The 14,683-nt window shown below is 52.4% G+C and overlaps 1 long non-coding RNA gene and 1 other non-coding gene across 5 annotated transcripts; one reads left to right on the top strand and one right to left on the bottom strand.

The window, feature by feature from the left end:
• Positions 1–1,363: 1,363 nt before the first annotated feature.
• Positions 1,364–7,698, bottom strand: LOC140697013 (uncharacterized). Of its 4 annotated transcripts, none has more exons than XR_012073836.1 (4): positions 7,549–7,698; positions 6,447–6,498; positions 2,389–2,522; positions 1,364–2,130 (listed from the first exon to the last, which is right to left on the bottom strand). It is a non-coding gene; the product is annotated as an uncharacterized lncRNA (long non-coding RNA). The 4 variants fall into 4 exon arrangements; XR_012073835.1 differs by having other exon boundaries at positions 2,389–2,519; XR_012073837.1 differs by having other exon boundaries at positions 7,591–7,698.
• A 5,487-nt stretch (positions 7,699–13,185) lies between these two features.
• TRNAA-UGC (transfer RNA alanine (anticodon UGC)) lies at positions 13,186–13,263 on the top strand. The gene is given in 2 exon segments: positions 13,186–13,222; positions 13,228–13,263. It is a non-coding gene; the product is annotated as a tRNA-Ala (tRNA).
• The last annotated feature ends 1,420 nt before the right edge of the window (positions 13,264–14,683 follow it).

Genomic DNA, 14,683 nt, shown 5'->3' with positions numbered 1-14,683 from the left:
ATTCCTTTCCTTATTCTTTTTCATTAAAGGTTATTACAAGGTATTGCTACAAAGAAGAACGTTGTTTTCTTCCTATTTTTATATATACTGGGGAACATTTGTATATCTCAAACACCCATATTTATCCCTTCCCACCTTCTTTCCCTCAGTAAACATAAGATTGTTTACTATGTCTGCAAGTCTGTTTCCGTTTTGTAGATGTGGTCATTAGTGTCCTCTTTATTTTCTTTTATTTTTGATTCCACATATGAGTGATATCATATGGTATTTTTCTTTCTCTTTCTGGCTTATTTCATTAGAATGACGATCTCCAGGTCCATCCACGTTGCTGTGAATGGCTTTATTTTATTCTTTTTCATTGATAAGTACTATTCCGTTGTATAAATATACCACAACTTCTTTATCCAGTCATTTGTCGATGGACATTTAAGTTGCTTCCATGTCCTTGGCCCAGGACTTTCATCTGGACACTTCCAAGGAGCACCAAGATGGGGCCTCAAAAGCTGAGAAGGGCCCCCTTATTCTCACTCACAGACTCCACTCCCAGAGGCTGTGGAGAATGGCCAGAGGGGCGGGACCTCGCCAGGACCAAGGTGGGAGCTAGATCAACCCAAACATCAATTTCAGCAAGCCACTCCTTGGCTCCAGAACCTTCCACGGCTCCTGCTGCTGGGCTGCACCAAGCCTACTTCCCTAGCACCACCCTGAAGCCCCACTTCTGTCCCTTGTCACCTTCCACCCAGCTGCAGCAGACGGGTCCTCAGGTCCTCCAGGTTCCAAACTCATCCTCACCGTGGCGCCTTTGCCGGGGCTGGGATTCCCACGTAGACCACCCCTCACCTAGTACTCCTTTCCTCAGCAGCCCTTACTCCACGCCATGTCTCCCTCCCTGGAGGTCAGAATTGCGGAGGACAAGGTCCCCACCCACCAGAAGCTCATGGCCTAGATGGGGAAACAAGTATGTCTATGAAAAATCAGAATACAGTGAGGTCAGGGCACCTTCAGAGAGAAGGCGCCAGCAGCAATGGCAGCTCCTGACTCTACCTGGGTCAAGAGAGGCCGTAGTTTCCCAAACCGAGAAGAGCTGGAAGGACATTCCCAGCAGGGGGAACAGCCTGTGCAAAGGCCCCAGGAATGAAAGAATATCACCCACCATGCCCCAGCCTGGGCTCTTTGTGGAGATGTGGTGGCAGGTGAGGCACTTCAAGCCCAGGAAGGGTCCTGAATGCCAGTCGAAGGTGTCGGGTTATCGGGAGGCGCTAACTACCACCCCTGGGAGCTAAGAATGGTTTTACTCTTTCAAATGGTTGGAAAAAATCAAAAGAAAAAGACTATCCTGTTGACACAGGAGTGTTACACGAAATTCAAATTTCAGTGTCTATAAATAACATTTATTGGAAGAGAGACACGCCCACTTGCTTACATATCACGTGTGGCAGCTTCTGTACTGCAACAGCAGAGTTGAGTAGTTGGTTCATAGGGTCCACAAAGCCTAAAATATTTGCTATTTGGTGCTCTCCAAAAACTTTGCCCACCCCTGCTCTAGGAAGGGGCTACCAGGCAAGGCAGTGTTTTCCAAAGAGGATTCCAGGGAGATGCTCTGGGAGAAAAGAGTTCCCCAGTTGAATAAATCTCGGCTGCTCTGCCTGCTGCAACCCACTCCCTCCAGAGAGGGACAGTGAAAAATAGTACAATAAAGACACTGAGAAGTCCTGCAGGAAAGAACCTTATTTAACTGCTGTGAGTCATTAGAGGTGTTCGGACATTTGAATCCTCCCCTTCCCGGCCCATGGGAGGACTGCATATCTCCTTGGAGTTAGGCATGCCTGGGTGACTCCCTTTGCCACTGAGATGTGAGTGGAAGTGACATGTATTCTCTCTGAGTGGAAGCTTTAAGAGCCAGTGGGTGACTCAATACTTCCTTTTCCTCTTCTCAATGCCATGGCAACCAGAGTAGCTCCATCAGCCTGGGTCTTGGAGTGAGAACACTTGGAGCAGAGACCCTGCCAGCCTTGATGGACATGAGGCAACAGCAAGAAAATGTTCCCTGCCGTGCTATACCACTCACAGACGGATGGGGTGGAGGGACATACAGGAAATCTGTACCTTCCACTTGATTTGGTTGTGAACCTAAAATATAAAGTCTAATTTTTAAAAAGTGGGGGAGGGTATAGCTCAGAGGTAGAGTGTGTGCTTAGGGTGCACAAGGTCCTGGGTTCAATCCTCAGTAACTCCTCTAAAAATAAATAAACTTATTACCTCCCCCCAACAAATCAATAAATAAATGAATCTAATTATCCTTCCCCCCAAAACAGGCAGAGGATCTGAATAGACATTTCTCCACAGAAGACATGTAAATGGCCAATAAACACATCAAAAGATGCTTACCGTCATTAGCCAGGAGGGGAATGCAAATCAAAACCACAAGGAAATCCCACACCCAGAAGGATGGCTGTCATCCGAAAGACGGACAATAACAAGTGTTGGCAAAGACTTGGAGACGCTGGAACCCTCAGATACTGCTGGTGAGAAGATAAAATAGTGTAGCCACTTCAAAAAGCATTCTGGCAGTTGCTCAAAAAGTTAAACATAGAATTACTGTAAGACCCAGAAATCACACTTCTAGGTCTACACCCAGAAATATGAAAACACATGTCCACATGAAAATTTGTATACAGATGGTCATAAAAGCATTGCTTATAATAGCTACGAAGTAGAAACAACTTATTGTCCATCTACTGATGAAAGGATGAACAAGATTATGGTCTATCCATATGACGGAATATGATTTAACCATTAAAAGGAATGAACTACACCATGGGTTAATGTGGAAAACATTATGCTAAGAGAAAGAAATTAGTCACAAAAAGCCGCATGAAAGGTTCCATTTTTACAAAATATCCAGAATAGAGAATGCTACGGAGGCAGAAAGATTACTAGTTGCCAGGAGCTGGCAGGAGGGGGTTAATGGAGACTGATTTCTAATGGGTGCCAGGTTTTTAGGAGGTGATGAAAATGTTCTAAAGTTGTTTGTGGTCATGGCTACACAGCTGAATGAATACACTAACTGAGTTGTACATTTTTAAATGGGGAATTTTATGGTATCTCAATAAACCTGATATAAAAAAATCTGTAGGCAATTAAAAAAAAGATCCGAGGATTGTTTGTTGTTATCACATATCCCAGCCCATCCTGTATGACAAAACTAGGAAGAGGAGCTGACTGGCTGAGACCGCACAGCTAGCGGGCAGTAGCTATGGCCACCCACCCCATGCCTCAATCCCCCCGCTGTAAAGTGGGGACACTGACCTTGGAGAGTCCCAGGCCCAGGGTGGCCCAGTGGTCTGCAAGAGCTCCTGGGTGACAGCATGAATAGCCCCCCTCTAACCCACCTGTCTCACCCTGCAGAGCAGCTGTAGCTTCCTAGAGAGACTGATTGCCCAGCAGCTGCCACACAGGGGTCCCCAAATATAACTGAACCCGATGATGTCCCAGTTCTGCCAAAGACACAGAGCCACTCTTCACTCAGGCTCGGCCTGGGGCGGAGGAGTCACAGCCGTGCACAGAGCCCCTTCCCAGGCAGCTTCCCAGGGCTGCCGCACACACAGGACAGGTGGGCCCACCGCTTAGGTGGCTCCAGTCCCCTGAGTACATGATTCATTCATTCATTCATTCATTCATGCATGCATTCATTCATTCATTCATCCAGGGCATGCTCCATGCCATCCTGAGCTGGGTCCTGGGACTGGCACTGCTACACCCAACACCCCCTGGTCCTGAAGGCCTCTACACCACTCACTTAGCCTCTGCCAGACCCTCAGGTCCAGCCCCCAGGTGTGTGACCATGCCCCAACCCAGCACCAAGCCTCGGACAACTCCTAGCCATTTCCAGGCAAAAGGTAAGCTCCTCAGCCTGGCATCTGAGCCCCTCATGGTCTGGTCGGCCTCTCCCTTACGTGAGTGCCCGGGGCTCCTGAAAAAGGAACCTGATCCCAAGTTGTTCCCAGAATGGCCCCCTGCTTGATCCCATCCCTCCTCTGGGTTCACTGCATTCCCTCGCCTGGAATGCCCTTCCCTGGCTTGTCTGGACAGTCTAAGTCCCTGCTGCTGGACGATGGGTGGGAGGGAGAAGGGGGAGCAGAGAGGCCCCTGGCTCTGCATCCAGCTGGAGAAGGGGGTGCACAGAGGACAAGGAGATGGTAACCAAGGCTCTACTAGTCAGAGTTAACCCAGTGGAGCTCTTGCCAAGTGCCTCCATGGACTAACCCACTGATTCCCATGAAGTCATCATCCGTCATTGTCCCCTTTGTGCCCAGGAATAATCTGAAGCCCGGAGGGAGAAGTGACCTGCTCAGTGTCACCTGGGTGAGAAAATGGCAGAGACTTGAACCCAAGGAGTCAGACCCTAGTACTGCCATCTAAATCTCAGTGTCACTTTTCCCCACCTAAGGGAGCTGCCCTTGACTACGGCCCCAGCCCTGGCTCTACGGGCAGCCTCGGGCCCCATTTACTGTCCCAGGGCCTGTTTCCCCATCTGCACCACGGGGAGGATGAATCTGTCTTTTCCTACCCAGAGGATACTTCGTTCCGCAAATACGCCAGGCCCCGCTTTCCGGGTACCAGCCCAGCATGAGCACTGGGACCTAAAGGGACAGAGACATTGTCCCCAAACAGAGAGGTGTCCTCTCCCTGGCTATTGGGGGAGACAGACCAGTAAAGGGATTGTGCCAACAGGGTGGGTAGGGTGCTGTCTGGGTCAATATGGGGCTTGAGGAGGGGACACGTGAACAGAGAAGTGAAGAAAATTCGAGGTTTGCCAGGCAGACAAGGGTAGGAAGGGCATTCCAGGCATTGGGAAGAGTGTGTGCAAAGGCAGAATGGGACCCAGTGTGAGCACAGCCTCTGTGCTCGGACACCCTGCAATGCGGGGAGGCAAGGGCAGGTGGCTGTCCTGCCCCAGCGGGAGCCAGGGCGTGGCTCCAGGGCAGCATTCCCGATAGCCTGCCCCTGGGGTCCCACAGCTCCTGAGACCCAGATCAGTAGGCTCGGGTTAACCTGGGCCCAGAGAAAATAGGACACCCTGCGACCACACAGCAGGCAGGTCCCCAAGGGTGCCTAACTGGCTATGTTCCCAGAGGCCCTCCCACAAAAACAACTTCTGCCTGAGGTTTGAGGTACAAATTCATTGGAGAGCTTCTTTCTAGGAATAAGAGCAGGTTTCTGAATTGCCTGATATGCTCCCTTGACCAAAAAGTGAAGTTTCTATGGCCCATTCTCATTCCCTTTATGCTTCGCCTGCCAGGAAACTCACAGCTACTTTTGATGCCCAATTACTGATCATTAATGCCCTGGAATAGGGAAAGTGCATGTCTCCCCACATTCTTGAATGTTCAATATTCTCTTTCTCTATTGTTATGAGTTAATTGTTCTGACTTCCTGTAGGCTACTGCTAGTTCTTTCTAGAAGACTGAGTGGTATGAACCACAGATTAAGCATAAGGAAAAGCATATGCATTTGACTCCATGAACAAATTCTGGAACCATAGGGCTGAGCAGGGTGGAGGGGCTGCTGGAGGCCCCCTGCCTCTGCCGCCGTCCTGCAGCCTCAGCCCTGACCGCACCCAATGAAAGGTCTCTGTTTCAGACAGATCCATCCACCTGCTGCTGCCAACAGATCAAGGCATCTTTGCCCAGGCTGTACCCCTTGCCTGAATGCCCTTCCTGCCCCTTCTAACCCATCTTGATCTCAGCTTCAGGCTTGGCTAGGGGGCACTGTTCACCACAGAGCCCCCCCTGACCACAGCCAGGTAATCCAGGCTGTCCCCTCCATTACAGTGTGAGGTGGGGTTGGCAGGACCACATCAGGAACATTTCCTGAGTCTCCACAGAATTGATGCCAAGACGAGATCTTCATCTTTGCAGCAGGGACCAGAGCACATAGGGATGTTAGCCCAGGTATGTGCAGGGAGACTGGCCTTAGACGTGGGGCAGAGTTTTGCGGGGGTGGGGGGAATCCCAGGGCTGCCCTGATGGGGAAGGGAACCCCCCATCCAAGAGAGATTGGACTGAGGATCTCTGAACTTCAGGAAGGAATTGGCTGTAGGACACAGAGGGACCCTCCCATCCCTCCATCTGTGTGGCCTCCCTGCCTCCCCACACCCACCCCTTGCGCTGGGTAATGCTACAATTTATTGATTGGCTGACTGATTCCTGGCAGGGCTGCCGCCAAACCACCCCCATCTCTCCAAGTCTCCTGCTCTCAGCTGGGTAGGGGTGCTGCAGTCCATGGGGGCCCTCGAGGAATCACAGGCAGCTCCTCAGACACTCCAAGAAGGGTTCAAGGGGCCAGGGTGTGAAGGAAAAAGAGGACAGCAAGCTCAGGGCTCAGATTCGAGGAGGCCCCAGGGCTGCAGGGGGCGGGAGTTTGCAGGACAGGAGGTCACTCACCACTCTGATGTGGTTTATCTACACCATGCTGCAGTTGGCCAGGTCCGGCTTCCTAGTGAGAAAACACAGGCAGGGCTCACCTTAGGTCACTGGGAGGGAGGGTGTCACACCTCCAGAGGGTCCTGGTGCCCTCACTGCGCCCGTCTGTCCCCTGAGGCTGGGCTGGACCAGCAGGACTGGCTGACCCTCTTTGAAGACCCGCCAGAGTGACCTGTCACCCCTCCCTACTTCATTAGAAACGGCCTTTCCATCCATCCCCTTCCCCACTGGTCAGAGTCAGCACACACACTGAGAGGAACTGAGACGGCCTCAGAGGGCCAGGTGAGGAAAGAAGCTCAGGCCCCACAGGTGCTGAGGAGCTTGCTGACCCCGCCCCTGGCCTCCTGTGCTTGGTCCTGGGTCTGAGGGCTCTGGGGGTGGGGCAGGGGTCAGGCCCAACCTTCACTGTGGCCTGGCCCCTGGCTTGGAGTCTAACCCAGGAGGCTGGGCACAGAAGGAGACCACCAGCTACCTGCAGACACTACTCAGATGCCCAGGACAGCACACCCAGCCTGGAGGGGCCCAGGGCTCTATCACACCTCAGGCCAACCGATGGTGACTGGAACAAGGCCTCAGAGAGCCTAGGGCTGTGAGAGTCTCGAGTCTAAAGCTCCTCTCACCCCCTTCTACAGATGGGGAAACTGAGGCCCAGCTTGGGGTAAAGTGGATGCCCAGTGCCCCTCGGCCTGTGACTGCAGACTAACAGGGCTCTCGGGAAGGAGGCCTTGCCTACCCACCAGGAGGGCACAAGCGTCCAGGAACTGGAGTGACGGGCCTCTGCCACCAGAACAATAGTGCCTGGTCCTGCTGGGACCCTTGGGTTGCAGCAGGTGCTGAGGCAGGGCCAGGCTAAGAGAGGGGGATCACCCCTGTCACTCCCTGGCTCCCCACAGCCTGGAAGGCTGTGAAGGGTCTGCCCTGGGCCTCCCCTGTGTCCCGTGGACCTCCCCTCCTGCTCCCAGGCCTTGGTCTCCTCCTCTTCTGATAGAGGAGGCTGGGCCTCCTCAGAACTTGGCACTCCCTCTCCAGGTTCACCCTTAGAGGACCTTCCAGATTTATTTACTTTTGCCTAGGGGGGAGGTGAAAGGAAAGAAAACAGCCAAACCCAGCGAGAAGCTAGAGGAGCTCCTGGATTCGGGCCCCGCGGTCCAGATAAGGAAACAGACCCAGAGAGAGCGAGACTGGCCTAAGGCCACCCCGAGGCCGGAGCTCGGGCGGCAGCTGGGCCGCGGGGCCTCCGCGGGGCCGGCGCCTCCTCTGCCGCCCCTGTCGCCCGGCGGCGCCGGTTCTTTGTCTCCCGCGGTCACCATGACTACGGTTCCCGGCCGCGCCTCCTCCTCGGGCCGCCGGCGGGATTTCTCCACCGCGCGGGCGAGGACCCGGGCCCCGCGTGCGGAGAGGCTGCCGAAGGCCTCGGCGCCGCCTTCGCAGGGCAGGACGCTCCCGCCCGCCCGCCCGGGGCGCACAGCGCGGACCAGGCCCCGTCCCAGAGGACATCCGCGCCCCCGCTGCCACCTCCAGGCCGGGCCTCGGTCTCCTGACCCGGCAAATGGGCGCGCCGGCAGGGAGAAGCCCTGTGAGCCTGCCCGAAGGCGGGGACCCTGAATTTTCCCGTCTGGGCAGTGAGGGCCGGGCCCGAAAGCCCCGCAGCCCCGCCCCGCCAAGCCCAGGCGTGCCACTGGTGCACGTGGGCGCGGAGTTTCAAAACTGGGGATATTGGCGAGCATCCCCACCCCCCAGGCCGGCGTCAGGCAGGCCTCGGGCAGGCCCCTCGCCTGTCTGCGCCCATTCCCGCCAGTGTCACATGGGTGAGATTCCAGGGGGTTGCGGGAAGGCCGGGGAGCCTTGGGACGCAGCAGCTGCCCACTATTACTCTGAATAAAACGTGGTGACTTGGATGAGTTGATTCCTTCCTCTAATGGCCTAGGAGCCTGTGTCTGGGCAGGCCCAGGCTGGGCCTGGGCGGCGGCAAGAGGACCTGACGGAAGTGGCCCCACCCTCACTGAGCAGCCAACACCCACTACCAGTTTGGTATTAAGAAGAGCTGAGCTGGGATCTGAAGATGCAGACACTTCTGGGAAGAGCATTTCACCCGAGGGAACAATATAGACAAAGCCCCAGACACAGGAACAAAGCCGAAAGGAAGCCCCGTTACAGGAGGACCCCAGGGGGAGATGGGCTGGGCTGCGGCAGGGGGAAGGCCAGCCCCTTGAAATCCAACGTGTGCCATCCGGTGGGGTCCCTGCCCAGGAGAGATGATGTTTAGTTTAATACTCAGCTGTTGCCTATTTGAAATTCTTAATTTTTGAACAGGGGCCCTGCAGTTTCATTGTACACTGGGCCCCACAAATTATGTAACTGGTCTGCCATGGGGGCACTGCAGAGCCAAGGGAGCATTTCTTGTTTAATTATTTGTAAAATGTGTGATTAAAATACACATAAAATTTACCATCTTAGAGTGTGCGGTTCAGCGGCCTTAAGTAACACATAGTATTGTATAATCATCACCACCATCCATCCACTGAAGCCTTCTCGTCTTGCAAAACTAAAACTTTGTGTTCATAAACCACTCCCTGTTGCCCCCTTCCCCAGCCCCTGGCAGCCACAACCACGATTCCACTTTCTGTCTCTACGATTTTGACTACTTTAGGTCCCTCACATAAGAGGGATCATACAGGATTTGCCCTTTGGGACTGGCTTCTTTCACTCAGCATATTTTCTCAAGGTTCAGATATGCAGTATCATCTGTCAGAATTTCCTTCCTTTTTAAGGCTGAATATATTCCATTGGCTGGATATGCCACGTGTTATTTATCCATTAATTCTTCCATGGACATGGGTTTTTTCCACCTTTTGGCTACTGTGAATAATGCTGCTATCAACATGGGGACATATCTGTTCATGTCCCTGCTTTCAATTCATTGGGGCTTATGTCTGGAAGTGGAATTGCTGGACTACATGGTGTTTCTAACCAAGAGAGGGTTGTCGGCAGAGTGCTGTGGTCAGATGGGGCCATCAGGACACCCACTGGCTGCGTAGCAAGTTGATGGGAGGAGGCTGATAGCCTGGTGATTGGAGCATGGACCGGGGCAGGGAGTCTAGGTGTGAATTCAACCCTGCCCTGTGTTTGCTGTCGACTGGGGAGTCATAATTCCATATTCTGTGTCCTCAAGTGTAAATAGGGATGACTGTAGTAGAACTTACGATTTTAGGGAATTAAATGAGTTCTGTGTGCCAAACCTTAGGGCAGTGCATAGCACAGGCACAATCAATGCTATTGTTATTCCTGGAGAGGGGCCTTTGGGAGAGAGAAGCTGGAGCCTTGTGGAGCTGGAAGAACAAAGAAATAAGAGCCACTGGGCAGACCTACACCTGGCATGAGGGCCGAGGCACCCCGAGGCTCCCCGGTGCAGTGTGGGCTCAGGGAGCTCTCTCTCTGGCCCATGTGGGCACCCAGTGTTCAAAACTGGGGATACCTGTGAGCACTCCCAGGCCCAGGCCAGAGTCAGGCATGAAAAGCTGATGGGGTCATGACTGATGCAAAAGTAGGTGGCAGATCGGTGGGTACAACACGGTCCCATCTTATAGAACCAGGAAGCAAAGCTGTGGGTGCAGAGTAACAGACCTGGGGTGTGAGTGGGTGCCACACAGATAGCGGTGACTACTCACAGCTGGGCTGGTGAGTTTTATTTGCTATATTCTGCTTTCTACATATGGAGGACCTCACAGCCATTCACAATGTCCACTCCACTCAGGGTGGGATAGGGACAGGAGGAGGTAGCTGCAGAGGTGGGGGTGGGTCCCCAGCTCCAGGGTGGGTCGATCTTCATAGAACTAATCAGGAACCAAGCCTTAGCCAATCAATGTGAGGCATTTCTGAACACAGCAATTGGATCAGGAGAGGCATGTGACTGCCCAGAACTCATCTAGTTCAGCTGGACTTCTGCCAGGCTTGCTGAGGGGGCACTTTCTCAGTGCTCTGGGGACAAAGCCAGTGGGCTCTTGGTGGCCTTGAGTCCCTCACAGTCTCTCCAGCCCAGCCCCAGCCTCACATGACACTACCTTCCCTCACTCCCAGCATTCATTCTTCTCTCATTCATCATTTTTTTTAAGTGAATGTCTTATTCCTCATTTAATGAAAATCTACTATGGGTCAGGCACCAGGGGTTGCATCACAGAACAAAATAGACAAAGACCCCACCTCCGGAGCACTCAGGCCACAAGGGCCACCAGTTCCAAGGACTTGGTGACCCTCTCACCTTGGGTTCTTCACTCCTGCAATTCCCTTGCCTGCACCCATCTCTCCAGCTTAAATTCTCTTATGCTCCCCTTCAGAATTCCTTTCCCAAAGCAATCTCTCCAGCTCGCCAGCGTGGTCGGGCCTGCTTGTACATTTCTGTATTTCCCTGCCCCTCTTCTCCACAGATGTCAGTGCAGCCCCAGTGGTGGGCCATCGATTAATTAGTGGGCTATGCAATCAATGTATGAACAACCAGTATTTTCTTTCTTTTATGCAAAATAGTCATATGGTTCAATGTGCCCACTTTAAGTATCGGTCTTGTAAGTTTTAGCCAATGGATGCATCAGTCATGATATAGACAATTTCCGCCACTGCCCGATGTTCCTTTGTGCCCCTTCCCCATCAATCCTCAGACTTCCAGCAGCCACAGATCCACTTCCTGTCACCTAGATTCACTTGACCTGTTCAGACGTCACAGAAGTGGAGTTAGATGGTAAGCACTTACTGTACAAGGATCCTTTTACTCACTCATGTCTGTGAAAGGCATCCAGGGTGCTGTGTGTATCAGCGATTTTTTCATTTTCATTGCGAAGCTGCATTCCTTTTTACAGATGTACCACATTTGCTTATCCATTCACTGGCTGATGGAAAATTGGGTTGTTTCCAGTTTGGGACAATTATGAATAAAACATATTTTAAAATTAAATAAGAGATACTTGACAGAGTACTTAGTAAGGGTAAGCTCTGTCCCATAAGCTTTTCTTTCCTTTCTGTAATTGAATATGTGTGTGCAGGGTGTTGGGTGGAATAAAATCCTTCCTGCAGCTGCAGTGGAGCAGCCAGCTCAGGACTCCATGCTCCAGGAGGCCTGTCCCCGAAGTGGGGCAAGTGGGGGTCCGTGTTAGAACTCAGCAGACCTCACTCTGGGCAAGAGTAAGAGTGGGGAGGGTGGTCCGTGCCTGGAAAGAGAACTCCATCTGACCTGGAGCTCTGGGGCCAGGCAGTAGAACCCCAGCAGTCCCCAGGCTGCTGTTTGTACTCTCACGGCCTTCAGACCCCTACACTCTGGCTAGTCCCCACCCTCTTTCTAGAGCCAGGGAAAGCCCAGGGGCCGGGCCAGACTCTACCACTGTTTAACAGCACTTCCTCTAGGGACCTGTCCCCTTGGTCAGAAATTCCTCCCATTCCAAGTCCCACGCCATGACTATGGGAGGTGGGGCCAGGGCCAGGGGCAGCTCCAGGAAGGAGCCCAGACACCCCCCAGGGCCTCGGACTTGGTGATACTCCTTGTCTCTAGAAATACATCTGTGCCAAAATCAGGCTCCCCAGCAGAACAGCAGGTGGGACTTAGCCAAACTGGCCCCAAGAAGAGCAGAGGGAAACTTGGCTTGGCCCATTCCTGGGCTGCAGGGACCCTTGGTCAGGTGGTCTGGGGACGAAGCAGGGTTATCTGTTTATGACCATGTCTCTCTAAGGTGGGGCTGCCATGCCCATTATCTGACTGAGGAAAATGAGACTTGGAGGCCAGGCGAGCCAGCCCTGCCACAAGAGGGGCTGGAGCCACAGGGACAGGCACTTTAGACCGAAACTCTGACAACACACCCCTTTTGACACACACAACCCATATAGAAGACATTGTTAAGGTCCTCCATATGTAGAAAGCGGAGTGAAGCAAGTAAAAGAAACTCGTGAGGATTTTCTTTCCTTCATGGCCTAGCCTTGTTACCGCTCCTCTGGAAGCGTCCCCTAACTCCTTCCCACTGCCTTCTGCCTCCCCTCCTATGACAGATGTGCTCTTGTCATTCTCATCTTGCAGATGAGGAAACTGAGGCCCAGAGAGGTTAAGCAAGTTGTCAAGGCCACATTAAAGTACATGCAGGAGGAAGTGGTGAAGCCATATGAAGCCACTATGCTCTGGGGAGGATGTCTCAGCCAGTCCCCAGCCCCACACAGCCAGTGGGCCACTCAGCTGTGGCCCTGTGCCCTGAGTGGTTGCCAGACACCCCCAGATTCCATCTCTCCCCCATTCCTCCCTTCACCACTGTTCCTTTCCTCCCACCTCCTTCACACCAGACCCTCCTCAGATGTTCAGGCCACACTGCTGTGAGGCCCTGGGACTCTGGCCCATGACAGGTGCTCCCAGCCAAGCTCAGACTCCCAGGCAATGGGCCAAAAGAAAGCCTGGCAGGGGTGCAGGGGTGTCCCATCGGCAGCTGAGTTAGTGAGAGCAAGATCCTGCACCTGACCTGAACACCTAGCCCTTGGGGACTGGGTGCACAAGTCAGGGGGCTGCTGGCGCAGGGGCCCGGGAGAGGAGGAAGACAGCTCTCTCTGGGGGTCTTGTGGGAAGTGCACCTGTCTACTGGCAGCTAAGTGAATAAAGTGGGGGTAAAGACCATGGTTGTGGAAGGAGAGACCCCTGTGCATGAGGGAGAGAGATTGACATCAACAGGAAATGTTTGGAGGCGATAGCTCAGTGGTAGAGTGTATGCTTTGCATGCATAGCATAGGGTCCTGGGTTCAATCCCCAGCACCTCCTCTAAAAATAAATTAAACCAAATTACCCCTCCCCCCAACAAAAAAACCAAACAGGAACCGGAAGGACGCTTGGGAACCCAGATAGCCTGACAGTGGTCATCACTGCTGGGCAGTTCTTTTCCAAGACATCTTGTGCTTCCCAGTGTTTTTACTAGAAGCATTTACTACTTAGATAAAAACAAATTATACAAAATCTACTGAATTGAAAACAAAACAAAACCTCACCAGAGCCTGCAGGGTTTTCCCGAGAAATGTCTAGGGAGAAGGGGACTATCGGGTGGGGGCATCTCACGCTGCGCCTAAGGCTCATGCCCCTCCCCACCCGCCCCCAGGAGAGGGGTCCTGATTCCGGCCTCACCACTACCTTCCCAAACCTTCCCAGCCACGTGGTTTCCCAGTCCCCAGGCAGTTACCGTATTTTCCCTGTGGAAGCTCCGGTTACCGTATTCTCTCTTGTATGCGTCAGTAAAGGGCTCTCAGGGGCTTCCATTCCCTGGATCCGTGGAACCCCTTCCTCCAGGGTAAGAAGATTGTTCAGGATGCCTGGGGACTTCCCTGTTCACTCTTGAGGATGTTTCTCCTCCCCCCTATCTCTTTCTCTATTAATTAATGTGTATTTTTATCGAAGTAATGCCATAGTTTAAAGTATAAGCACATGACAAGCACAGAATTTTAAAAGATAAATAAGCCTGTAAGGAAAAGCAGCAGCCCCTCCCGAACTGCCCCACCCCCAGTCCTTCCCAGAAACACCCACAGGCAACTCTTTTGGCTTCTTCGCCTGGATTTTATCTCCGTGTTTATAAATAACAAACTCGTGCTGCTGTTACTTGATTTACCAATTTGAGCCGTTATCTATCGACTTCCTCTGACAGAAGACAAGGTTTCCGCTTTCTCACAGTCCTCCCTGAAACGCACCCACACAACACTTTCTCCCTGGGTGGCTTCTTATTACCAACACGTAACAATTTTTCCTTAAACCAATATTCAGCGGTTTCATCATAATGATTATAGAAACATTGTTTGCTACTGAGTCAAGCACTGTGGTTGTGTCCTTTCTGATTTAACTTCTAGTGGTTCATGAAGTTAATAATTAGCTTTGTTTAGGCTTCAAAAATGGCTCCTAGCGGGGAGGGTAGCTCAGTGGTAGAGCACATGCTTGGCAAGCACGAGGTCCTGGGTTCAACCCCCAGTGCCTCCATGAAAAAATAAGTAAATGGAGGGAGAGGGTAAGCTTAGTGGTAGAGCGCATGCTTAGCATGCAGGAGGTCATGGGTTTGATCCCCAGTGCCTCCAGTTAAATTTTAAAATAAATAAACAAATAAACCTAATTACTTTGCTGCCCCCGCAAAACAACAACAACAAAAATAAACAAAAACGGCTCCCAAAGATCCCCACCACCTGGTGCTCACACCCTTTTGTAG

Source organism: Vicugna pacos, chromosome 6 (assembly GCF_048564905.1).
Source record: "Vicugna pacos chromosome 6, VicPac4, whole genome shotgun sequence".
In the NCBI taxonomy this organism is placed as follows: Eukaryota; Metazoa; Chordata; class Mammalia; order Artiodactyla; family Camelidae; genus Vicugna; species Vicugna pacos.
Note: the sequence above shows the minus strand (reverse complement) of the source record. Positions and strands in the feature narration are given on the sequence as shown.